The sequence below is a fragment of the Strix aluco genome, chromosome W (assembly GCF_031877795.1).
Source record: "Strix aluco isolate bStrAlu1 chromosome W, bStrAlu1.hap1, whole genome shotgun sequence".
Taxonomy (NCBI): Eukaryota; Metazoa; Chordata; class Aves; order Strigiformes; family Strigidae; genus Strix; species Strix aluco.
The window spans coordinates 40,666,739-40,691,852 of NC_133970.1; the positions used below are offsets into that span (position 1 = coordinate 40,666,739).

Sequence of the window (25,114 nt, forward strand, 5' to 3'; positions counted from 1 at the left end):
TGTCAGAAACAGGGCATGTCAGTAAACTGCTTATAGACAGGTACTAGGAACATCCTCATTTGCTGTTTATGTTAACCTTGGGCTAAAGATTGTATCTTATCCAATATCTGAAACTTTCAAAAGAAAACAGACCACAAGGTGTAAATAGCTAAACCACACACGTGAAAAGGGCACTGAAATTTAATGTGACAGGTCAAACTTTAGTTGGGTTAAGTAAGGCATTTAGAGTAATCCTTCTTTAGCACACTTAAATGTCACATAGGTAAGTTGTGACAGCTCACTCACTGCCAGGAAAAGCATCAAGGATGAATTCAGGACCTCAGGAAGCTACCAAGTCAAATGAAAAACAGAGACAACAGGCAGTGGTTTAGCAGCTTAAGCCATATGCCTCAGATCAGTCTAGCCATAATTTCAAATGCCAGCAGGATCATTACCAAGCTAATGCAGATCTATTGAGTACTTGGCCATTTACTACAGGCAGAACAAGTCCTTTGAGTTAAATCCTTAGAAATTAGATCCTTTGGGGATTTAATGGCTATTAAAAATCACAGGATATTTTCATAAGGGTAGGAGTTTATTAATCTTATGCCCTTATCCAAATTATCCATTTCCTACTACAAATACACTTTCAGTTCCTTATTGCAAAAGGAAGATGGGAGAGAAAGAGAGAATGAAACTCTCCAGTGATGTGCTGTATCTTGCAAGAGCTGTATGTACTACTGCTATCACTGCCACTCAAAGGGACTGTGGGTTTTTTTGCAATGAAAGCCCCAGGATGTTGTTCCTGGAGTTTCTGTACCAGTGGCTGGGCTACAACCCTGGATGCCTACTCTGCATTTATGATTAAGCACTGGTCACCTCTTGCAGATTCAATTCGCTGGGTGTCCCAGGCACATGGCATCCCACTCCAGCAAATAGTGTCTGCAGTGGGAAGGCTGTGCTGACCTGACCTCCAGCTCTCACAGATGCTTTGAAAGCCCAGCCTGGTGTCTGGTTTATGAGCACAGTGAGCAGAGCGCTGCAGAGGTACAGGGAAGACTTGTGAGCGCAAACACTTGCATGTGTACACTGTGGTTTTTATTATTATCATTAGCCTGCAATAACAAGGACTGGTCAGGGATCAAAACCCTCTGTAATCTAATTATAAAACAAAAGATAGAGGGTAAAGGTGGATGCAAGAGTAATGAGACTGTATTGGTCAGTTTGACAGGAAGGACACTGCTGTGACTGAAATGGTTTGTAGGTACTACAGAAAAGGAGAGTTGGAAGGCAAACAGTGAGATAACTCTGTGTGTGATTAGAGGAAACCGCATTGGAGTGTAAAAAATGCCGTGGGAGATAGTGCAGAAGTGTTTAATTTGTGAAGTATATGGAAGGCCAATGGAAAATGGAGTGATAGATGAATCACAGACAGCAGCCATCATTATGTAGAGAATGAGGGATGTTATCCTGCTGATGGACTGCAGAAGGGTCTCCAATGTGAAGAGAAGGTCTGGGATTCAGCTCCAGACTCAGACACCTGAATGTTGGCAAAGGGATTAAAGAGCAATTTAGGAGGAATGCAAAGGAAAGCCAAGGTGATTACCATAGTGTAGATCAAGACTGGGTGCCTGCTAGTGTGTACTCACACACAAATCACTTTGGCTTGATAAAAAGATATTCAGTGAAATGCTATCCCTATCCTTAAAATCTGAGCATCTCTGTATTATGATTTATTGGTGTTCTGTATTTCCATCTGTCATGGGTAGACCTTCAACATTTCCAATGTCAGCGACTCAGTGCTGCTGATGCTGGGAAGTGGGCACTGGTCTAGCCTGGAGTTCTTCAACATCCTTCTATGAAACACTGGCAAGATTCAGAGATGCTAAGTGGCTTTCCCAAACCTGGATTATATCTAGCAATAGGAGCCAGATCACAGAATGACAGAATCATTCCGGTTGGAAAAGACCCTTGGGATCATCGAGTCCAACCATCAGCCCTACTCTACAAAGTTCTCCTCTACACCATATCCCCCAGCATCTCATCTAAACGACCCTTAAACACATCCAGGGATGGTGACTCCACCCCCTCCCTGGGATTCCCTCTCCTAATTCACTGTTGTTTAGCAATCAGATGATAACATTCTCATGGCTTTGTTTTAATTTTGAAACTGGATGATGTTGGAAAATTGTTAGAATACTTGAAAATAGACAGTGAAGTTATATTTAGTGGACCATATAAGTTTTAATTCATTTTCTATTTTAGCTTTTTATTGAGACAGTTCATTCCAGTAAGGAGAAAGCGCAAGTTGCCTTTTCCCTTTCAGCTTACACTTGTGGTGAGAAACACAATGTTTGATTTCTTAGTTTGGAATAACTCCACCTGAACAAATAATAAAGCAGAATAACAGACTTATCTCTAAGATAAAGATCTTGGATCATTTTGTGAAGAATGTTTGAAAGATCAAAACATTACAGGTTTCTCACCATCACTGGGAATTGAAAAATAAACAGAATTAGCTAGAGATCTGGCTGAAAGAAAACAATTTCTAAGGGAAAAAAAAAACAAACAAAAAACTCCTAAATACGTTGTTCTCTTTCTAGTGTTATGTTAAGCCAAAAATTACACTGGTGCTGAACAAGTAATTTATACCAGTGCAAATCCAAAGAGTTTCAACAAAGGTGAAGGAGGGCTTTTATGTTTAAAGTACCATTACCAGCAAAAGGCTTCAGAGCATTTTCCTTTTTTAATTACTTTAACAGCATGCAGAGCAACAAAGGATAAGTTTGAACTATCTTGCATGGGTTATGAAATGTCAAAGCCTAATAACTGATATAATACACGGTGCCTAAGGAAGCAATCCTTTATTCCAGAGATTTCAGACTAAATCCCATCCATCTTGAAAGTCAGTGAAAATTGCTATGTAATGGATTTTCAGCCTGAAATGAGTTGGTTTGCAGTTAAGATCCTCTTGGAGATCTGACCAAATATTTGAATCAACATGACAGTTGCCTGTCCTTATTGAGGCAGACTAGATGACTGGTTAAGATTAGATATGTAACTTTTAGGTGGCTGGAATATGAGATAAATCCCACCCTCCCTTACCTCTTTCCTCATCTTCTGCACTGAGCACCATCCATCTTTGCAACACCACCATCGGAGGTACCTAACAGCAATATTTTATAAACTCAGTTGGCAGAGAAGTGCAGGGGGAGCTTCCACTGTTACTAAAACATTCTCTGGGTGAAAGATGTTGAATCATCTTTTAGCGTTCATTCTTCTTCTCATTCAGCCACCATCCTAACAATTTATTCCCACTGACTTTCATGTTGACTTTCACTTGCCTAGGGAAACCCACATTGGGTTTGGGCTTCCAGTGAGATGACTCCCAAGGGTATTTCTGCCTGAAGGCAGGAAGAGTTTTCAGGACTAGGTTTAATCATGATAATGTGGGACGAGAACTTAGGATCATGTTTTTTACTTGGACATTCACATTAACTGTACCTTCTTTGTAGCATGCCTTCAGCAAACTATTACTTTTTAGACAGATATGAAGGCAAAGACCATGTCTCCAGGGAAAAAGCAGATTGGCTAGGTGGCATATGAATGAGGAAAAGACAGTGCAGAAGCCAAATAGTTAAAGAGCAAAGTACTGTGTTAGTCTCATGCTCTAGCATGTCTTAGCCAGCAAATTAGCTGGTAGTTTGTGATTTGGTTACTCAGCAGCTTAGACTTTTGCTGTTTGAGGTGATATGGGTGGGAAACTAAGCTTTAAATAATGAGAAGCTATGAATGGAGACCCTCTAGCACACAAATATGACTTGTTGTGATGTTCCCCCATGGAAGAAGAGATCAAGCAATATTTTGTTACTGGAGTGGTAGGAGAAAACACGTCTGTTGGAGGATCAGACCCATTTGCCCTTGATCCAGCATGCTTCTACAGCTGGACTTGCATGATCTCTGCAGCCTCCCAAATGAATTGCAGTCCTGTACTCCAGAGCCATCTATTACTCTCCATTGTGTATGTGCCTACCTAAAAATCCATAACCAGTCTTGCATCGAATCAATGCTCACAGTCAGCCTGTATCTAAACAAATTGAATAAAGCTAAGAGCTCTGAAGATCCTCTTATTTATCCCATGACAAGCAGAGAGACTACCAGTTCTTCTGCTCCTGACACCTTTGTCAATAAAATCTGCAGATTGTACAATATAAAGTTATTTTATAATTCATCTCCTTGATAATAACAGAACCTTTGAACAGGAATGCTTTATGTGGTTATTGCAAGAACAGTGCTCAAGCAGAGGCTGCATCAGCAAAGTGCAAAAATAAAATTTTGTTCCTCTTGAAGAGTCACATTTCAAGCAATTTTTTGATGTGATGAAAAAAATCAGAATTGATTTTAAAGAAGAATTTATATTTGGCTGGCAATTAGATCATAAGTAAGAATCGTAGGACTTATTAGATCATATATTCCATTTTCCTTCCACTACAGGATCATTTTTCAGACCTGAGGTCTAATTTCATTATTTCAAAAGGACAAAACATCAGATGTATGGAAAGTAATGTAACTGCTGCAGTATTCACCCTTTAAAGAACATTTTTAGGCAGTACCCCCAAAACTAACTGCTGGCAAAATAAACTGCAAGAGGAAATGATGGGAACTGGATATCTATTTCATTGAGTTGAAGGTGATATCAGCTCACCTACCTGCTCAAATTTGTATTCACAGCTATTTATGAACACATAGTAGGAGATGTTTTAAAAGTCGTGCCCCAAATTTTTAATATATACGTCATTTATTCTAAATTTAGAGGTACAACTAGAGCTGTTTCAGTCTGTTATGTAAATACTGTGCTAGGTTTTAAAATAAAAGGTAGAATTTTCAAAGCCAAACAGAGCACTTAGGCATGAAGTGTCATTAATTTCAGTGAAAAGTTATATGCCAAAATTTTGGTCCTAGGATTTAGGTGGGTGGATTACATGTTTAAGCAGTGATTTCAGATAATTTAATCTTAATGAATGAACCCAAAGTTGAATTTTAAACCCATTCTTAGTATTTTATTAATTTGTCTCTGAGAATTCAATTTATTGTTTTGTTTCAAATTTGAACTTTAATGCTTAACTTTAATATAATAGAAACAAACCTGACTGTGAAAGAACTGTTTTCAAGACAATTCTAGAACAAGGTAATTGGACAGAGACCTCCATCTCCAGTTTATTACTGGACTAAAGGTCCGGGAAAATGATAAAATGCCTGGGAATGAATGGAAATGAAACTGATATAGTGGCATAATAGTCTGCACCTCAGTAATATTCAGTCAAGGGCACTCTGAGGTTTTACCAAGAATAAACTACCAAGAGCAGTAATGTTTCCTTATTTTACAGATATGGGAGGGAGGCTTAGAAGTGTCAAGTGACTTGACTATTTCCTATGACTAGTTGAATGTTGTGGTTTGAGCTCAGAAGTCAACTGAGTACCGTGCAGCAGCTAACACCCCCTTTCCCCCCCAGTGCTTGGAAGGCGAAAATAAAACAAAGATGCTGCTCACCGCCCCCCCCACCCCCTTCCCCCCCCAGCGCTGGGAAGGAGGAAATAAAACAAAAGACCCAGGAAATTGAGATAAGGACAGGGAGGGATGATCCATCCATTATGGCACAGGCAAAAGACACACTCAGGGGAAGAAAAATAGAACATAAATTTAACACAGACACTAACAACAAAAATAGGTAACAGAGTAGGACTGTGAGAAGCATTACCACATCTTGAAAACACCTTCCCCCATCCCTCCCTTCTTCCCAGGCTCAGCTTTGGTCCTGATATCTCTACCTTTGCCCCCACAGCGACGCAGAGGCAGAGAATGGGGGGTGTGGTCAATCCTGCTGCTTCTTTCACCCCTCAGGGGGGGAACTTCTGGCATTCTTCCCCTGTCCCAGCAAAGTCCCCCTCTCACAGGAGACAAACTCTTTCCAACATGAGTCACTCCCACAGGTGTGTGGGTCACCCCCATGTGTTGCAATCCTCCCAGCGCCGAACTACAACAGTGGGGCCTTCTTCCCATAGGGTCCTGGCCTTCTTCAGGCGCAGTCACCTGTCCCGGCATGGGGCCCCCCACAGGCCACAAATCGTCATCTGCTCTACCACAGACCTCCATGGGTGGCAGGGGTCAGCCCTGCTGTCTCACCACAGGATACAGGGGAGTCTCTGCTCCAGCACACCTCCCCCACTTCCTCCTCCTTTCTTCCACTGACCTTGGGGTTCACACAGATGTTTTCCTCACAACTCCCACAACTCCTTCCAGGTTTCCCTTCTTAAATATGTTACTACAAAGGCACAGCTAATTGGCCCAGCCTTGGTGCAAAGGCAAGTCCAACAATGGAGCTGGGGGAGCTTTGAGAAGCTTCTCACGGGGGGCCACCGCTGTAGCCCCCTCCTCTGTTGCCAAAAAACCCTGCCAGTCACTCAAACAAGGACATTGGAAAAGATGATCTATTAGCTTCCAATTTCTCTCTTTTTTTAATGCTCGATAGCTGCATTGCTGGAGGAGCTAAGATTCTTAGATTATTTGGAGCCTGCCAGTGCAGCAAAGCCATGTGCACATGTTATAAAATATGCAACAGAGCCACTGCATACTAGCAGGTTTCGTATTTCAGGAGGACCGGTCTGTGCTTCAAATGTGTCATTATCCTTCATAAGTAAGTTTTGTTCTACTCTTGAATGAGCTCACATTGTTAATGTTATCATCAGCCAACTCAGAAGGATATACAGACAGGTGTGAGGAACCTAATTAACATTTGACTACAAAAGAAGAAATTACAATCTACTGTACTATTTAATCTGTCAGTAAAGGTCTAGATTAGAAATGGGTTCAGTATTTCTCTGTAGCTTTTCCTCTGTTTTAATATAATAGAAACACAGTTATTAGAGGTGGAGAAAACCTGTTAATTTATCTTGTCTATCTAGCACTGCTGCTACTTTTACCCTTTGGATAACCCTAGGAAAACCTCTTCCTCTATGTTTGTCTCCATCAAACACCTGCAGATTGTTATCATCTCTACTTTTAGTCATCATTTACTTGGGCTTAGGTAATTCATGTAATATTTCCCAGCAAATCAAAACTTCTATCATTCTTCCTATGTTCTTTTCTCCTTAAACACCTTACAGTGTTCCAGCATTGTCTCCAGCATGGTAAAGAGTGCTCTTACCATCCAGAAGTATCTGTATCCTATATTAAAATATAACTGCTACTTAGTTTAAAGACTAAATTATTCAAAGTCACTCCATGCTTTTTTTGTAAAAGAGAAGAAATAATAATTTCATTTCTGTATGATAACTGTTCTCTAATGCATAGGAGATAGGGCAAAAGTATTATGAAGCCACAGTAGTTTGAAAAGGAGTAGCTTTTTCAGATTAATCTGAATGTTCAGAGGTGTTTTTTTCTGAACAAATAGGAACAAACAACAAATTGTCTGGATCAGAGAGAGCAATTGTGTTGACAGCAGACATATGAACAATACTGTTTTTACAGATGGACTGGTGAGAATCAAATTGAAGCTATTGACCTGTATTTGTATAGGATCCTGCTAAACAGAAAGCTTTGAGGGCTTTGCCATTAGCAGCATGGGTCATTTTACCAACTAGGAAAGGCAACACGCTCTGTTTCTGTCATACACGCTCCATTGCTAGCGCAACAGAAGATGCCTAGTCTTCAAAAATGTCAAGAGCCCTTATGTAGAGATGGGGATAATCCTTTTCAGATATAATTAAAAGCCTTTCCTCTTCCCTCAACAGGCACACGCACAAAAGATAACTCTTTTGAGCCAATATATCAGCAGGCTGGAAAAAAATCTAAGTTAACTTTTTAACTTCATTAGCTTTGCATCTTCTGTTTAGTGGAGACTGAACACAGACTGAAAGAGTAGGAGGCAACAATAAGTCCTCATGTCTCAATTTGATTAGTGCCCTTGGAAGACTGCAGAGAGAAGCACAGATCTTGCTTAAAGAGGGAAACTTTGGGTTTTCCCTCTCTAGAGCCTATATTGCAAGTTCTCATTAGTGACCAATCTCCTTGGGAATCTGAGCTGGTGGAAGCAAGCAAAGAGCTGATTTGTCATCGTGGTTGCTGATGGGACTGGGACCACCACCAACCTGATCCACTGGGAGCACATAATTGCAGCCCATGGGCAGTAGGAAAGTGCAGCAAGTGTGAAAAGAAAGACTTACGCTATTTTTTTTTTAAGTATATGATTCATGAAATTCATTTGTTGTTGCATGAAGGATGGTTTTACCAGCTGAAACATATTTATTTCTTGTTTGCTTTGATATTATCAGATTTATGTAGAGGGATCACATTTCAATATGACATCCATGGACTGATGCTAAATAAGGGCAAAGTATTTGTACCTTCGTAATCAGTTCCCCCATATGTAGAGTAACATTTCCCTTAACAGGGAATGGAAAAGTAATCGAGGCATCTGATTTAAGAGGCATCTCTTTAAGAAGGAATTCTTAATGGCACAGGAGCAGGCTGTCCCCAGGTGCTGTAAGAGAAGCCGGTGCCAGAGAAGACCACTCTGGCTGAACAGGGAGCTTTGGCTGCAACTCAGGGAGAAAAGGAGAGTTTACGGCCTATAGAAGAAGGGGCTAGTCACTCACAGTGATTACAAAGATGCTGTGAGGCTATGCAGGGCAGAAATCAGGAGGTGTAAAGCCCAGCTGGAAATTAATCTGGCTTCAGCAGTCAAAGATAACAAGAACTGTTTCTATAAGTATGTCAGTAGCAAAAGAAAGACCAGGGGGAGCCTCCATCCCCTGCTAGACGCAGGAGGAAACATGCCAACGAGTGATGAGGAAAAGGCTGAGGTGCTTAATGCCTTCTTTGCCTCAGTCTTTAATAACAAGACTAGTTGTACTGAGGGAATCCAGCCTCCTCAGCCAGAGGACAGAGACTGGGAGAACGACCCCCCCGCAATCCAGGAGACAGTCAGTGACCTACTGCATCACATAGACACACACAAGTCTATGGGACCGGATGGGATACACCTGAAGGTGCTGAAGGAGCTGGCTGGGGTGCTCGCCAAGCCGCTTTCCAGCATTTACCAGCAGTCCTGGCTGACCGGGGAGGTCCCGAGAGATTGGAAACTGGCCAATGTGACGCCCATCTGTAAGAAGGGTCGGAAGGATGATCCGGGAAATTACAGGCCTGTCAGCTTGACTTCAGTGCCCGGGAAGCTGATGGAGCAGCTCATCCTGAGTACCATCACACAGCACATGTGGGACAACCAGATGATCAGGCCCAGTCAGCATGGGTTTATGAAAGGCAGGTCCTGCTTGACAAACCTGATCTTCTACGACAGGGTGACCTGCTTATTGGATGAGGGAAAGGCTGTGGATGTAGTTTACCTTGACTTTAGCAAGGCCTTTGACACCGTTTCCCACAGCATTCTCCTGGCAAAACTGGCTGCTTATTATTAAAAAAAACCCATAAATCTTCAGTCTGGAAAAAATGAACTTCAGGAAGACAGCAGCAGTCTTCTGTAGTTACATTCATAGTTCTCTGCTGTTGTCAACAGAGTTGCATTGCCAGAAAAGTCAGCAAAATACAGAGGACCATTTATCAATTCCCCTTCGGTTTTTTTCTACGTTTCTGAAGTTGGAAGACGATGGTCTCTTTCCATCTGTCCTTGTTTGAGTGACTGGCAGGGTTTTTTGGCAACAGAGGAGGGGGCTACAGCGGTGGCCCCCCGTGAGAAGCTTCTCAAAGCTCCCCCAGCTCCATTGTTGGACTTGCCTTTGCACCAAGGCTGGGCCAATTAGCTGTGCCTTTGTAGTAACATATTTAAGAAGGGAAACCTGGAAGGAGTTGTGGGAGTTGTGAGGAAAACATCTGTGTGAACCCCAAGGTCAGTGGAAGAAAGGAGGAGGAAGTGGGGGAGGTGTGCTGGAGCAGAGACTCCCCTGTATCCTGTGGTGAGACAGCAGGGCTGACCCCTGCCACCCATGGAGGTCTGTGGTAGAGCAGATGACGATTTGTGGCCTGTGGGGGGCCCCATGCCGGGACAGGTGACTGCGCCTGAAGAAGGCCAGGACCCTATGGGAAGAAGGCCCCACTGTTGTAGTTCGGCGCTGGGAGGATTGCAACACATGGGGGTGACCCACACACCTGTGGGAGTGACTCATGTTGGAAAGAGTTTGTCTCCTGTGAGAGGGGGACTTTGCTGGGACAGGGGAAGAATGCCAGAAGTTCCCCCCCTGAGGGGTGAAAGAAGCAGCAGGATTGACCACACCCCCCATTCTCTGCCTCTGCGTCGCTGTGGGGGCAAAGGTAGAGATATCAGGACCAAAGCTGAGCCTGGGAAGAAGGGAGGGATGGGGGAAGGTGTTTTCAAGATGTGGTAATGCTTCTCACAGTCCTACTCTGTTACCTATTTTTGTTGTTAGTGTCTGTGTTAAATTTATGTTCTATTTTTCTTCCCCTGAGTGTGTCTTTTGCCTGTGCCATAATGGATGGATCATCCCTCCCTGTCCTTATCTCAATTTCCTGGGTCTTTTGTTTTATTTCCTCCTTCCCAGCGCTGGGGGGAAAGGGGGGGTGAGCAGCTGCATGGTACTCAGTTGCCCTCTGAGCTCAAACCACGACACCATCTGAGCTCAGCCATGGAAAAGACAACTTTAACGACTGATATTTGGTGAGAATAACAGTTGTAGCAAAGTTGCCAATATAAGAATTTGACAAAGCTCAGCACAGATTTAACTGTCACTGAAAACAATGCTAAATCTATATTAAAGAGGTGATATGGAAAGCTTTTCATAATTACTGGGTTCACATATATTATTCAGAGTCTGTGGCTTAAAACTGCCAGATTCTTGCTCATTAGATTATCACTGGTGATAGGGTGTAACGATGCTAAATAAAGTCTGTGGAATGGAGAGGCTTGGACATACAGACCTTACTGCAATAAGTGTCTTTCTCCTAGAGTGACATATAGTATGAAATGGCCTTATATTAGGAATTAAATAGATTTCAGACCTTTTTAAAGTGTAAAAGAGATATAATAAGAACATAATGTGAGTCAGAGTTGGTCCAATAGCAGATAGAGATAACCAAAACAGCGTTTGTAGTGGTATCGGATACCAGGAGAGAGCTCTCAACAGCCACAATTTTGTATTCAGAACTGGATGAAGCTTGTATAAGACCACGTTTCCACACATTATACTGCAAATTGTTTTTAAAAAGTAAACAGCCATTAACTACAGTGTACTTCAGAATTCCATTAGAATGCCTTTTTAGCAAGGTTATGAATTTTCAGTATTTGCTGTGGTAATCCATATTTAGCATCTGCAGCATTACTTTTAATCATCTTTGAGGATATTATTTGACACTGTTCTTTTTATGCTTCAGCATTTAACCAGTTAGGCTGCAAAAACATGCTATTGTTTTGCTGACTTAATTTAAAGGCAATAACAGTAAAACTGAGGGTAAGAGGGAGGAGGGAGATTTGGTTACCAGCAAAAGATGAGGAAAATGGCCATGTGCTGCTTTAAAAAAAGCAGTCATCAGATCGATGTGGTAATAAAACGAGACTTTGTTCTGGTGTAGTGCTTTTTCTCCATAGATCTCAAGGCCCTTGTGCATGATGAGTCAAGAGTAGCATGCATTCTGCATATTTCTACATATTTTTTTTCTGTGGTTCTTAAATACAGCATCTCTCTCTCAGTGTTGTATATATTATTTCATTACTGCAGCCTTCCTCCTAGATACCTTATTTCTTCTAATCATGTACTAGGACCAAGTCAGTATGTTCCTTTTGCTCATGGGATGGCTGACGCTTTTATCAGAGATACTTTCTCCAAGGGATATATTGGGGTTTTGGATAGACAACGAATATACAGAGGTTGCTTTGCAATCAGATAGTTTCCAACCAAGTGGTTACCTTGTGTCTTTCCACTGTGGGTTTTACTGTGTTTCTTGAGAGGTGGAAAGGTGTTCATGTCTTTCAGTACAGACTTGGTCACAGCTGGTCCAGATCCCTATCAGAGAATATATATATATTAATAATTACTATTGATCCAGAACTTGCTGTTTATTTCAGTGTTTGATTTCTGTTTTGGTGTCCGCACATGTGACTTCAGTTAACCTTGATGTTATTTATGAGAAGGCATCAAGCTGAGCATTTGCTGCTGGGACTGTGCTCAGGGAATCTGAGTCTGAGGTTTACAGACTGAAGAGGTTGTTAGGATCATCTGTGGTGACCTGCTGCAAAGCACAAACTAAACCCATCACCCAAATGCTCCAGCACAGGAAAGAGTGACTCTTGGTTACTATTTAAATGAACCCTGTTAGCTTGGTATTGAATGGGAGGAGATAGTCTGGCAAGGTATAAAAGTGCCAGGTTGTGGAGGATTTACCCTTCTAGAAAATCTCCACTGTTAGAAATTTGCCTGTTGTTGCAAGTCCTTCTATTCTGCCTCTATCCTTTGCCAAGACTGGCTGGCCTCACTCAGATCTGATAATGTGGGAAAAAGTCATCTGTGCCAGGCAGGTCTGGAGTCTTGAATTCAGATCTTTCCTTTATTTACCAGGAAAATAAACTGTGCTGAGTTGGTCACACACTTTCACAGTGGTGAAGTGAGTCCTTGAGCCTTCCTACACATAAGGTCAACAAATCCTGATAAAAACCAGGGGAAAACTGAGTACTTTCATTATACCTGTTTTTAAAATCACAGTGTTTGGTAAAATATAAGTAGTGGTTTAATCTATTTTCAAGTCTATCCAAGATAAATTCCTAAATGCAAATTCAAGTGGCCCCCTCCAAGGCTCTCGGGTGTGTTTAGTGAAAAGGTAATTGAGCTTAATGATGAGAAGAAAAGCACTGGATGCAATATTCTCAAAAAATTAAGTCTTTTTTTCTCTTCAGCAAGGACAGTAAATCCATAACAGAACAAGCATCCACACTGCTCTACAGCCAGCCTGCCTTGACCCTTACTTCAAGGTTTGAGAAAAGAGTTCAAAGAATTAGTGCCATTTTCATGCTATTCTTGTAACAGGATCATCTCCACTAGTGACAGGAATGGCAATATTCTCATTTTCCAGAGGCTGCTTTGTAGCCATTGGATGGGAAAAACTTTATGATAACTGCAGCAGCCTGGGAGGGGGAATATGAAGTTGATTTTTAGCTTAAGGCATCGAGTCCAGTGAGCTATCTGCATGCAGCACTCTGAAGTGAAAATTCAGAAGTTTGAGGCAGACTCTGATTTTAGTTCACAGCCTCTGATTTTTATTAATGTTGTCAGTGTGTCATTGAAGAGGTACAAATGATTTGAAAGATATATATTTCAAGGAGTTCTTGAATGTGACCTTATCTAAATTTCTTATAATGCTCAGGAACTGTCCTCAAAATTTGAATGTCTCCTTTAATCCACATTGTTCCCGAGGCTTTTTTTCTCCCCCAGCATAGAGTATTTTTTCTGCTCTACTCCTGAATGTCAGTCAATTGACTGAACCAAAGATAACAAGCATAGAACTCCAATGCCTCTAAGATGCTCCTGTGGTAAGTGCTAGTATCAAGTCCTGGGTAAATATATAGACCTGTTCTTGCTCCAGGTGAAATGAATAATACAACAACCATTAATTTCACTCGCAGCCAGATTATGCTTTCAACCAGACAGTAAAAAACTTCTAACTTGGCAAAATCCATTGAGAAAAAAACAGTTGTTCAGTAGCCAGGCCAAGATGACAATTAAAGGGGAATTGAAAATGTGCTGGATCTCACCTGCAGCACTGGAAAGGTGTGGAGCCCTGCTGCTGCCTCCTGTTGTGCCTCCGCTGTGGTCTCAAGGAGACAAGGTGTGGGACCATGCTGAGGCACAGACGAAATGCAAGGTCCTGCATGCCAGGAGACCGTGCTGGAAGGCACATTGCTGGGGACACCCTGCTTTATCTGGGGCCCAGGCATGCCCAATGCTGCCCCCCTTCCCCAGCACTGTCATGGTGGGCTGGAGTTTAGCCTAGCTGACACGTCTGTCTTCAACATGTTTGCACGTCTCTCACAGTGTTCTTCTTGCAAGGCTTTGGTGGGGGTACGGAGGTCTGCTGAAGCACAGGGGTGTGCAGGGTGGGAGCTGAAAGCTGGTGAATTTTTGCAGCAGGGCAGAGCCTGGCTGGGAGTCCTCAGCACAACAGCAAAGCTAAGGAAAGTTTCTGAGGTCACTTGCAAGTCATAGAGCAGGAGCTGTTGTACCTGGGGAGACCCAGAGATGAGTGAAGTTAAACAATATGAATATGCCAGCAGAGAGGTGAGCCAAAGAGGACATGTAGAAGACAGCCAAAGCCTGAAAGCTGGGAGACTGCAACATGGTGTAGTTCTGCAGTATGTTAGAAAGGTTCATCTGGGGAAAACATTGTTGAAATGGGAGATGATGGCCCAGGAAAAGGTACAGCAGGTAATACGCTGCCATCTTTCTAAATGGATCCTCAGCCATGTACATGATGCTGGTGTCACCCACCACTGCAGTGTCACCATGGCTGTGTCTGGGGTGGCATGCAGCAGCTACACCAGGTGTGAGAGGGCGATGAGGAAGAGTGGAGCCGATCACATGGAGGGAAGGAGCCATGTGTGGACAGGCAGCATGGGGTGAGTTACAGTGAGGATGAAAGGCTGTGAACACCATTCAAAAAAAAAAAATGAAACCTTTTAAAGGCCTTCAGGCTTCAGCAAGCAACTTAAGCACAAACTCAACTTCAGGCATGTAAGTGGCATCAGTAAAGGCTGTGGGCTGAGTTCCCATTTCCAGCAAGTCCTATTTTGATAGGTTTGGCAGGCTAAAACCCTAATAGGGGAAAATGCCTCTTTTATAATTTAAAAGGGGACTTCACGTAAGTGAGAACAAAGCCCAAGTGGACTCAGTCTGTGCTGCTGGATTGGAGTCTTAAGTGCAGGCTGGTCACAGAAATGTCTGTTGCTCAGATTTCAGTGCTTGTTTTTCGCCAGGAAAACTGTATTTTTCATGCACAAGCCTGCATCTTCATTCAACAACATTGCAGGGCTGTGCTGAGTTATCTGCACTGATCTGGTAAATGAAAGGCCCCTTGCTGTCAGCAAAGCACAAACTCTCTGAGCCTTGAAGCAAATTGGAGCAAGGCAACTCAGACAAGCACAGTCCTGTTATATATGCATGTATGTTTATAACATAGATGTGTATGTGTATACAAGTATCTGGTCAGAAAACATCCAATATCTACAGTCTCCCTGACTTTAAGATTTTATTTTTTTTTATTTCAAATTATATCAAAAAATAAAATTGACATGGAGGTACTATAGACCAAATATATGCATGCTTATGTATGTATAAAAATGTAACCTTTAGAAACCCTGAGAAGTGAATGACATCCTTAAACATAGACCAGTGGCCAAAGAATAATGTTTGTATATGGGGCTGAGAAGTGTGCAGAATATAGCTTTTCATCAAATCATGAAAATTAGAAATAGAAAAGACCTATTAGATCATCCTGGCCATTCCCTTGGCACCATGGTACAGGAGAACAGGAAAAGAAACAAACAAACAAAAAGCATTAAAGCTATAAAGTGTTTATTTTTTGCAGAAATCGCAGTGCAAACAGAAGTCTTATGACAGATACTGCACATTATGTTGTTTGAGACCCGTCAAAACTGATATACAGAAAGAAAAACTAATTTGGAGCTTTCTTTAAATGCCTTGGGCTTTTCCTTTCTCACATAACAAGTTTTCCATAAACCTTAATGTTGAGACTTTTTATCTTGTTTCCTGTGTTGAGTGATTAAAAATTTAAAAAAGGGATAATTACCATGACACTGACACAACATTTTATGCATTCAAAGAATTAAGTAATTCTTGTAGAGACCTTGTGAAATGGGTATATAATGCTGCTATATTGACAAGTGCTGTATCAGTGCCAATGGATTTATCAAAGAGACTATCGCCTTGCTTTGTCTGCGAGGAAGATGAAGCAGAGGTGAAGTGACTATGAAGGACAGCCAGTGAGTCAGTGGCCAAGCCAGGATAAGATTCAGGAATTTTGTCCAAGTTTTCTGGTGTTTCAGTGTTGGACGCTTTCCCATGTAGCTCTGAAGCGCGTAACTGAAGACACCGGCTCTTTGTAATCACTGAAGCAGAGCAATTCTATAGGCTGGGCACACCTATACTAACCGCAAAAATAGTTACAGTCTGCCCTAATTAAGACTGGCACAGTGCTTGCTGTTAGTAATATATCCCCATAATGGATATAACAGAAAACATTTTGAAGGGGCAGCTGAAAAGGTTTTAACAGTGTCCACTTTGTATTAAGGGTCTACATTTTCTTGAACGTCTTTTATGTCTTGTCTGGTTTTGGTTGTTTCTTTAAAAAAAAATTGCTGGCAATGCAACTATTGACTTTCAGAGAGTAGGATGAGGGTTTTTTTGGTAACCATAATGATTTTATCCCATTTGCCTTCATTTAATTTGGAAATGAAAACCATATATTTAATGCTAATTAGGCAGCACATTACTTAGTCTTCCTGTCCTCCTGTAAATAACAATTAGCAATAATTTAGTAGTTGTACACTCTGGCATCTTCTAAGCCATACCATTGTATACCATTCCAAATTCCTTTGCATTAATTAGGATCATAAGCCAATCAGCACTAATTAAGAAGAAAATAAGTATAATAACAAATGAAACAAAGCTAGTGATTTGTATCTGTTCAGTAGTTCTTTTTCCCTCTGCAGTTTATCAAATAGTTGTAATGTGTAGGAACTTCTTCTAATTGAAACCAATTATGAGGTTTCCCCTGCTACTTTGAGCCTAATGTTCAAATCCTACCAAGCTCATTAAATAAGTAACAAAGCTGGAATCTTTAGCACATATTGTAACTTGGTTCACGTTAATTATCACCACGTTTCGGAGGCAGTAAGAGGCTGTTCAGTAGCAAATGCTACCTAAAGGGACATTAGATAGGGATTTTTGCAGATCTAAGAGTCTACACAGAGACCTGAGCCAGATATTATCAGATATGGTTGAAATGTCACATATCTGCCTCAAGACTGTATGCTAAATATGGTACTTTTGCAATTCAGCTCATTTTGACCCTGTCTTAATGTCTGTTGTTATTTGGAGCAAGCATCTGGGGAAATGTAGGTACTTAAATATACAGTCATTACATCTGAAGGTCATTCCCATCTGTCAGTGACTGTGTCATAAAATAGCATACATTTTCCACTGCTGTTTTGGGTATCATTAGCACCATTTCACTTTCAGAAGTGGGCAGCAATCTAGATGCCAGCATCTTTGCAGATCCCAGGACTATTTAACAGACTGCAATTGCTACATGATGTTTAATAATGCTAAAAATATATATGATGGCATGTGCCATGTCCATTTAGTTGTATGTAGTAATTTAAAGGTAGGCAGTCAGTAAGTATTGAATACAGTGCAAGGTGGATGAAAGAAATCCACAGACCTATAGTTTTGTGTCTTCTCACTACAAATTCACCTCACCTTAAGCAGTTTTCAGTACAATCTTATGAGACAGAGCCACACACTGATCTTACAACAGGCTGTACTGCCACCCTCAATCTTCATGGACAAAGACACGCATGACCTGATCTTATTGGAAAATCTCACATGCCCAGAAAGCAGACTGAATCGGAACAAATCAGTCTAGTTTGTGCTTACACGCTATCCCTTTCCAGCTTTCATTGCTTTGTGGTTGCTAATTAATTGACTAATTAATTAAAATACCCTAAAACTGGTGCAGTAACTCTGACATCTTGGATATTTTGTAGTTGTTGGATCTTCTTTGACTTCCCAGTTGTGTGTGTGCAGATTGTCAGAGATCTCTCACCCCACCACCAACTGCTCTTCTTGGGACTGTGAGCTGGACCAAAAGCCATGCACAGACACAGGATCACCCTCCTGAGGTATTATTACCTATGCTTTCTTCCTGCCTGTGAAGACATTATCTGGGCAGCTTGCAGATGGGGCAGCTGAGGTTCAGGGTCCAGTGGTAATTGGAAATGAGAGATGGATCTTATTTTAGGCAAAGCAAGAAATGTCCTCATGTAAATCAGGAGGAAAGAAGTCCCAGTGCCCTTTTTCCCCCTCTACGTTTCCAGACAAATTGTTTTCATTGAATAACCATTATAATTTGAAGTACTGTTTAAACGAAGACTGAGAAAAAGATCACAAAGGATCACTGCAATCTTCTCAGATGAAAAAAGAGGCCCTATGTAAATTATGAAACTCTGAAAAAGTGTGTGATCCAAAATTATTGAAAACGTAAAATGCCTCTTCTTGAAATCTGATGGTCACCAAATGGAGATACTTTAAAGGACACAGTAAACATATTCATGAAGGCAATCCACAAATCAGTTATTTTTTTCCCTTGCTATGGATGAGATGACCAACACACATGACATACACAGCCTGCAGGTTTTTAGTGTGTGTACATCAGAGAGTATAGGGATCCACTCTGTTAGAAAAGTTGTCCTCTACCAATGATGAAAGATGTAATCATTCACCTGGACAATTTAGTCCTTAAATTATCATATCTAGAGCACTGGATTGTTCGAGTACTTCTTTATGAAGTTGAATCCGGTGGTGCCAATGTCCCATTGCCCTGCTATGTGTGACGGCCAAGCAGGGTGTGGACATTGATGTGTTCCTCTGAACTGATCAGTGACTTGAAGGACTTCCTTTTCTGAGGAGTTAAAGTTCTATCTTTAGTAAAAACCTTTGGTGATTTCCTGGATGTCAGAGAAGCAATGTGATGAGAGGTGTCTCCAAGGACTACTTTGGTAACCTGCCTTCTAACACCACCCTCCAAGAAACAGAGGAAGCATAGTTGATGTTACCCTTTTAGTCACATTAGGTGTTTTTGAGGAAGAAATAGAATAAAACATCTTCAGCTGCCCATGTTTGCTTTTCACTTTCAAGCACCTGGGAAAGTTATATAGAGGAAAATAGCTACAACCAGCTCCCCCTCTCCCCCTTGTGCAAACTGGAAGCTTCAGTATACATCAAAATTAACATATAGTACTCTATTTTCACAGAATCACAGAATCATTCAGGTTGGAAAAGACCCTTGGGATCATCGAGTCCAACCATCAGCCCTACTCTACAAAGTTCTCCTCTACACCATATCCCCCAGCATCTCATCTAAACGACCCTTAAACACATCCAGGGATGGTGACTCCACCCCCTCCCTGGGCAGCCTATTCCACTGTCTGACCACTCTTGCTGTGAAAAATGTTTTCCTAATGTCCAGTCTAAACCTCCCCTGTTGGAGTTTAAAGCCATTCCCTCTTGTTCTATCGCTAATTACCTGTGAGAAGAGACCAGCACCAACCTCTCTACAATGTCCTTTCAGGTAGCTGTAGAGAGTGATGAGGTCTCCCCTCAGCCTTCTCCTCCTCACACTAAACAGTCCCAGCTCCTTCAATCTCTCCTCACAGGATTTGTTCTCCAGGCCCTTCACCAGCTTCGTTGCCCTCCTCTGCACTCGCTCCAGCACCTCGATATCTCTCTCTGTGGCATGCCTCTAGAAAAAAGAAAACAGGCTATGTTTTTCTTAGGAATATATCAGAACAGTTTAATAATTGGAGCAGCTGGTCCTGCAGGAAACCTCCTAGGGCTTGCTGCTGGTCAAAAGTATCATTCTTCACATCGGGTTTCTTTATCTGAAAATAAAATGACTTCCAATTAAAAATGTAAAAAATAAAATAAAATAGAAACTTAATTTGGTGTTTCCTATAGAAAACATGTATGCCTAAAAAGAAGTAGGAAACTAAGTTTAATAAAAAATAAAATACCTGTTGCATTGTCTCAGCATATAAATAACTTGTTTTTGAGCAACCCAAAAATGCACAAGTGAGACTGTCCAGTTTCTGTGTGGTTAAAATAGAAGAGTGGACCCTAGTAAGAGTTAACTGGGAAGACCTGCTCCCAAATCCCCTGCAGACACAGCAGAAGGTCACCACCAGTTTTGTTACTCATGAGCACTTCTAGTCATGTCCTGATGGGAGTCTCAAGACCAAATGAGTCAGGGAACCAAAGTATATTTTAATCCTCGGAGATAACCAATGGTGCACATAAAGGAAGGGGAAGGGAAAATGAGGGGAATTTGGACTGTACAGTCCTTGTATTGTGGAAAACAAAGCAAAACAGGAGTCACCAGGATAGTTTTTTCTTCTAATGGGATTTTTTTTCCATATAACTTTCAATCATTTCCAATCATGATCTGTAAAGTGGTTATAACAACTGCAGATGGGAAATGCTGGTACTTTCCTCTCTTTCAGAGGACCTTTGAGGTTTGATTCACTAAAATCTGTAAAATGTTTTGATATCTTTGTCTAAAAAATGCAAAATAACAAAAATGAAGTGAATTCCCACCCCTTTCTTCTGTAATTGACCTAGGAAAAGAGGTTTGTTGTTCAAATTGTTGGGAGAAAACCTGGCACATCTCTAAGGCAATTCTGCTTTTTGCCTTGATCTGAGCTGGAAAGGGTTAAAATTACAGGGAGTCTTACCTTCAGAACTGTAGAGGGAGAGAAGGAGAAAGAGAAGGAAAGAAGCAAATGAAAAAAGAAGCCTCTTTTTTGTGGAAGGGATTGGCTTCTGATTTCAATTATTTCTGAGTTGTAAACATTTTCAGGGACGAGGAATTCCTTTGCATACACATATTGCTATTTGCAAAGACCAGGGCCAGTCCAGTGGAATTTTGTTTTTGTCTCAACAGAATCGTTTTATTCATCTGGGAGATTTTATTTAATACTCTGGTATTAATGACAGCAAGAAATTAAACAGTTGTTTCACTCATTTTTCTTCTTTTCGGTGTGTGTGTCTTTCTTCTCACCCCCCCTGTATCTTTATAATTATGTTTTAAGACCATAAATGTTTCTAAAGGTTGTGCCAGATTTAAAATACTGGTTGTTATTACAATGTGTGGGTGAGTTTACCCTCTCTGTTCACAGCCTCCAGCTTTTATCTGCCCTGCTTCAATCCTACTATAAGAGGAATCTAAGAAAATGAACTAATTTAGGGGAGAAGCAGCTTGACTCCTTTTATGATGATTATGATTATTTTAGTCTGGAACAACTACTCTTTAGCAGATAAAACCAAAAATGAAGGGAAAAGAAAAAAGCTTTGAAAGCTTAAATTTTGATGCAATAAATCAATCAAGCAGGCAGCCTGTCTCCCAGGCTTGTTTTCATCTCATTCCCCTGGTTGCAAGGAAGTTACTCCTGTTTCATGCTGCCATGGTAGAGAAGAGAATCAGACCCTCATTCGCTGCCAAGAGTGTTTAAAGCAGAAAGACAATTTTGTAGGCTACTGCGGTGTATCCCAAGCCCTGCTGTTGTTTCTGCTGTGTACAGGCAGTGTAAGGCAAATACTGCATGTTTCAACAAGCACAGGGAAGAGGAAGGGGATAATAGAGACAGTGTTGACCTCCCCTGAGTGCCATAAATTTGCAGCTGTCACAGATGCGAGGAAGGAGGGTGATATGTGCACCATTTAATAGGGCTGTGTTGCAGGTGAAAGGATGTAGGATTTTGACTAATTCATTTGCATTGCATATTTCTGCTGATGCCACATGTGAGCGATGGACAGTTGCAGCACCTAAAATGCAGCACTCATAGATACTGTGCTGTGCAAGTGGACTCAAACCCAGAACCACTGACCCAACCAGCCCAGCATGGCATGAGAAAGGTGGATGAGGAAGGGGTCAGTGCAGCTTGGTTAATGCAGGCAGTGGAGTCACTCATCCAAAAGCATCTGCTTTAGGTTGGGCTGAGTTGCCCCTTAAAGTCTGTTGGCTATAATGACTAGTTTCTGCTACCAATAAAGGACCTGCTCAGAAATCAGTGTTTCCACTTGTAGGCAGCCATGTTCATTCTGATGAGACCCACTCTGCTCTCTGGGAAGGAGTCAACAAGAGGTGCTTTCAAGGCAGGTTTGTTCTGTCTGGGTGATAAATGAGTTGCATTGGCACGTATTGCATGTATTGCTCTGAGAGTGGCTCACTGCGGCACTACAGCTTTTACAGCTGAGCTGATCCCCCTCTGACTGACTCTGAGTGCTGGCAGAGCACAGAGAAAACTCATTGCATGCTCTGAGCAATGTCCTGGGAGGGGGCAGGTTTGGGTCCCCCTGAGACTGAAGGTGGGTTAAACTCACATGTCTTGTTTTTCTGGGTAAATGCTGTGATACTGGCAGTGGGCTTCCCCTGCATTCATGGGGGAATGAGTGCTGCCGATGTGGGTGCCAAAGAGGCTTTGAAATGGGCAAAGGTGCTGGAGGATGGGTTGGAGTACAGATGGACTTTTTTGCTCCCCGTTTTCTCCTGGCTAACTGGGATAGGGGGATTGTGCTTCAGAGATGCTTTCCTCTGCACTCAACCAGGTAACACAGAGGGACCAGCCGGTCTGGGAGCACCAACTTCCACTCAGCCTCTCTGAGTGATGGGGCCAGCGTCCCCGTATCGACACAGCTTTTCTGACCCTTCCTCAGGGTTTCTTCTGGAATAAGATCTTACAGGAGGAGCCAAGCATCACTAGAGCGTTGTCATCACTGCAGGAGGGAAACTGAAGCATGGGGACAGAGCGATTTACTCCAGGAGCAGGGAAACTCCAGAGCTGCAGCAAAACCCCTGGAGTAGCCAGACACTTCCTATTCTTTTCTTTTCTTTAGCAGTTAATGTGGTTCTTTGTAATCATTACAGTTTGAATGAAGAGGGCCATAAAAGTTTAGTGTTATCTGTCTACCTGCTCTCCTGATTATCTGTGCTCATATATGACTACTATTGACTCATTATTGGCATGGCACTGATCTGAACTTTGAGTTTACTGCTCTGTGGAAACACAGTAACTACCCAGTAATGTGGTTATTTCAGCAGTCACCCTTTTTTCTAAAAGATAAGACAGTTGTATCTGTTTAGTGCTATCATAAAGTCATGTTAGTCTCTCAATAAAGAGGAGTCTCTGCTGTTAAGCAGAGAGAGAGCAGCTTAGCTTTGAAACCAGGGTTTGGATGAACTGAACTTCTGTTTAATGAACTGGTGGCTTGCACTTTTGATGTATCTGTTGATCCTTTAATCAGCAGAACTTTACTGAAATCAGGAGGGTTCCTGATATGTTAAAAATCCTGATAACAAGTCAACTGCAAGGTTGTAATCTCAGGTCATTTTCTTTGCCCTCCCCTCCTCTGTAGGGCAACAAAATGTTTGTGTTGCTTTAATCCTTATTGCTTCAGAGCTCTTTGAAACATGTCAATGTGGTTTGAACTCACAGCTATGCACTCAAAGTCTGTCTCTGGCATTTTAACTTCAGCTGTTTATGTTGCAACTAATTAGCCATAACATGCTGGATTGGGGATAATATATTAGATATGTTATGATTCTTTCCCTGGGCTGTAGTAGGTGGCAGTTCTCCATCAGTGACTTGAAAGTGCAAGAGCTGGTTTTTCCCAACTTTTCTGAGGAAGCGAATATTTAAGCTAAAGACTCTTGATTTTTCCTACTATGGGTTATGGTCAGTTTTGATTACATTTTCTGTCACAAAAGCTATCAGTATATTCTAAACACATGTAAGTAAATTCTCAAGTGAGAGCAAAAGTGTTTGGGAAAGTCTGTGTGCCACCCAGACCAGAGAATGTAGGCTGGAAAGAAATTATGTAAAAGAAAAGAAAAAGTCCATATTGTATCATTTAAGTCCTTTATACACAAAATAGTCTGGAATCCTGCTGAGATCCCTGACATGAGTTTCAGCTCTAAACCCCCTACTAGTCCATTAAAAAGAGAGGGGATATTTGCAGACTGCGCAAAAGCATGCAGCTGTGATAATGTTTAGAGATTCTCATAACTCAGGTTCTGGTTTAGCAGCATCTGTAAAATTAACATCTTTAAGTTTGGTTCATCCACAGGAACAGGGAAGTCTGCTGAACACATGGGATCTTAGCATAATATTAACACTTGTTTGTGGAGAGATGACACAGAGAGCTGCATATGGTTGGGTTTAAGCTGTTCCCGGGGTGCTGAGGGCATTTCTGATGAGCTAGAGTTGGTATTAAGACCAGTGTGATTCAAGACATGGAGATGATGTGAACTTTTTAGAGTGATGGAGTCTGTTTGTTGGACTGGTTTTGAGTCTACAGGTGATCATGAGGGACCTGGTCATCTGCAGCAGCCTCCAGCTTTCTTCTGGTGCTGACCTGCTTCTTCGTAGGTCTCCAGTCAGCAGAAATCATATGGCTGAGAAATAGGTTTCCGGAGAATAACACTGCCAACTGCCTAAGTGATTGTCATTGCAGATTTCCCCTGCATTGGTGGTGGGAAATGAGAAACCTGATGACTTCCTCAGGATGAACTTCAGGAGGAGAGAAGAGCTCAAAGAGAGGGCAAAGCCACCCTTGCATCTTTTCATTTCTCATTTGAGATTAGAGGATATTATTTGTTGCTCTGTCTCCCTGCCCATTTATCCACCTGTCTGTTCTCATATCCACATCTATCATATTGTCTGTTCACAGCAGTTGTGGCAGTCCATTTTTGATGGACAAATTGCAATAATATCACAGCCATAGGCTGTGTCATGTTATTGTCATCTCAATGGAGTTATATCTGTGTTTACTAGAAGGCAGGAGGAAACTCTAGTGTTCTGCAACTCCAGGAGCTCAAAACCTGCTTGTTTGGAGGGAGACACCATTTTCCCTCTCTCTTTGGCCTCCCTTTGCAGGGCAGTGAGTGCTTTTTCTCACTCCACCTTCAGTGAATCCCTAATGGATAAAAAGAGGACACAAAAGCACCTAACTTGCTCCTAAAAACCTATTTTTTTTTTCCCTGTTGCACAAAGGCCAAGGACAATGTTTCCCTCCTGCCTGTCCCATGTAGTTAATGCAGATTTACTTGATCTTTCTCAAAACCACACAAACTTTTGAAGACAAAAGGATGAAAAAAACCTCACCAAAGTCTGCAGTCTTTGTGCTTTTTTTCTCCAATTAATTCCCCAGAGAAGAGCCCCTCACTTTGTCAGAGGGAAGGTGCAGTAGCTGTTCTTACTCCACATGACTTTGGGCTTCTATTGAACAGGTGTCATCAGCACAGTGCCAGTGTGGCCACCTCCAGCAT

The 25,114-nt window shown here is 41.8% G+C and overlaps 1 protein-coding gene across 1 annotated transcript in view; it reads left to right on the forward strand.

Annotated features, from left to right (window-relative positions):
• Window positions 1–25,114, forward strand: part of LOC141917814 (SET-binding protein-like) — a 353,444-nt gene that overhangs the window by 278,107 nt on the left and 50,223 nt on the right. The gene's annotated exons all lie outside the window — the stretch shown is intronic.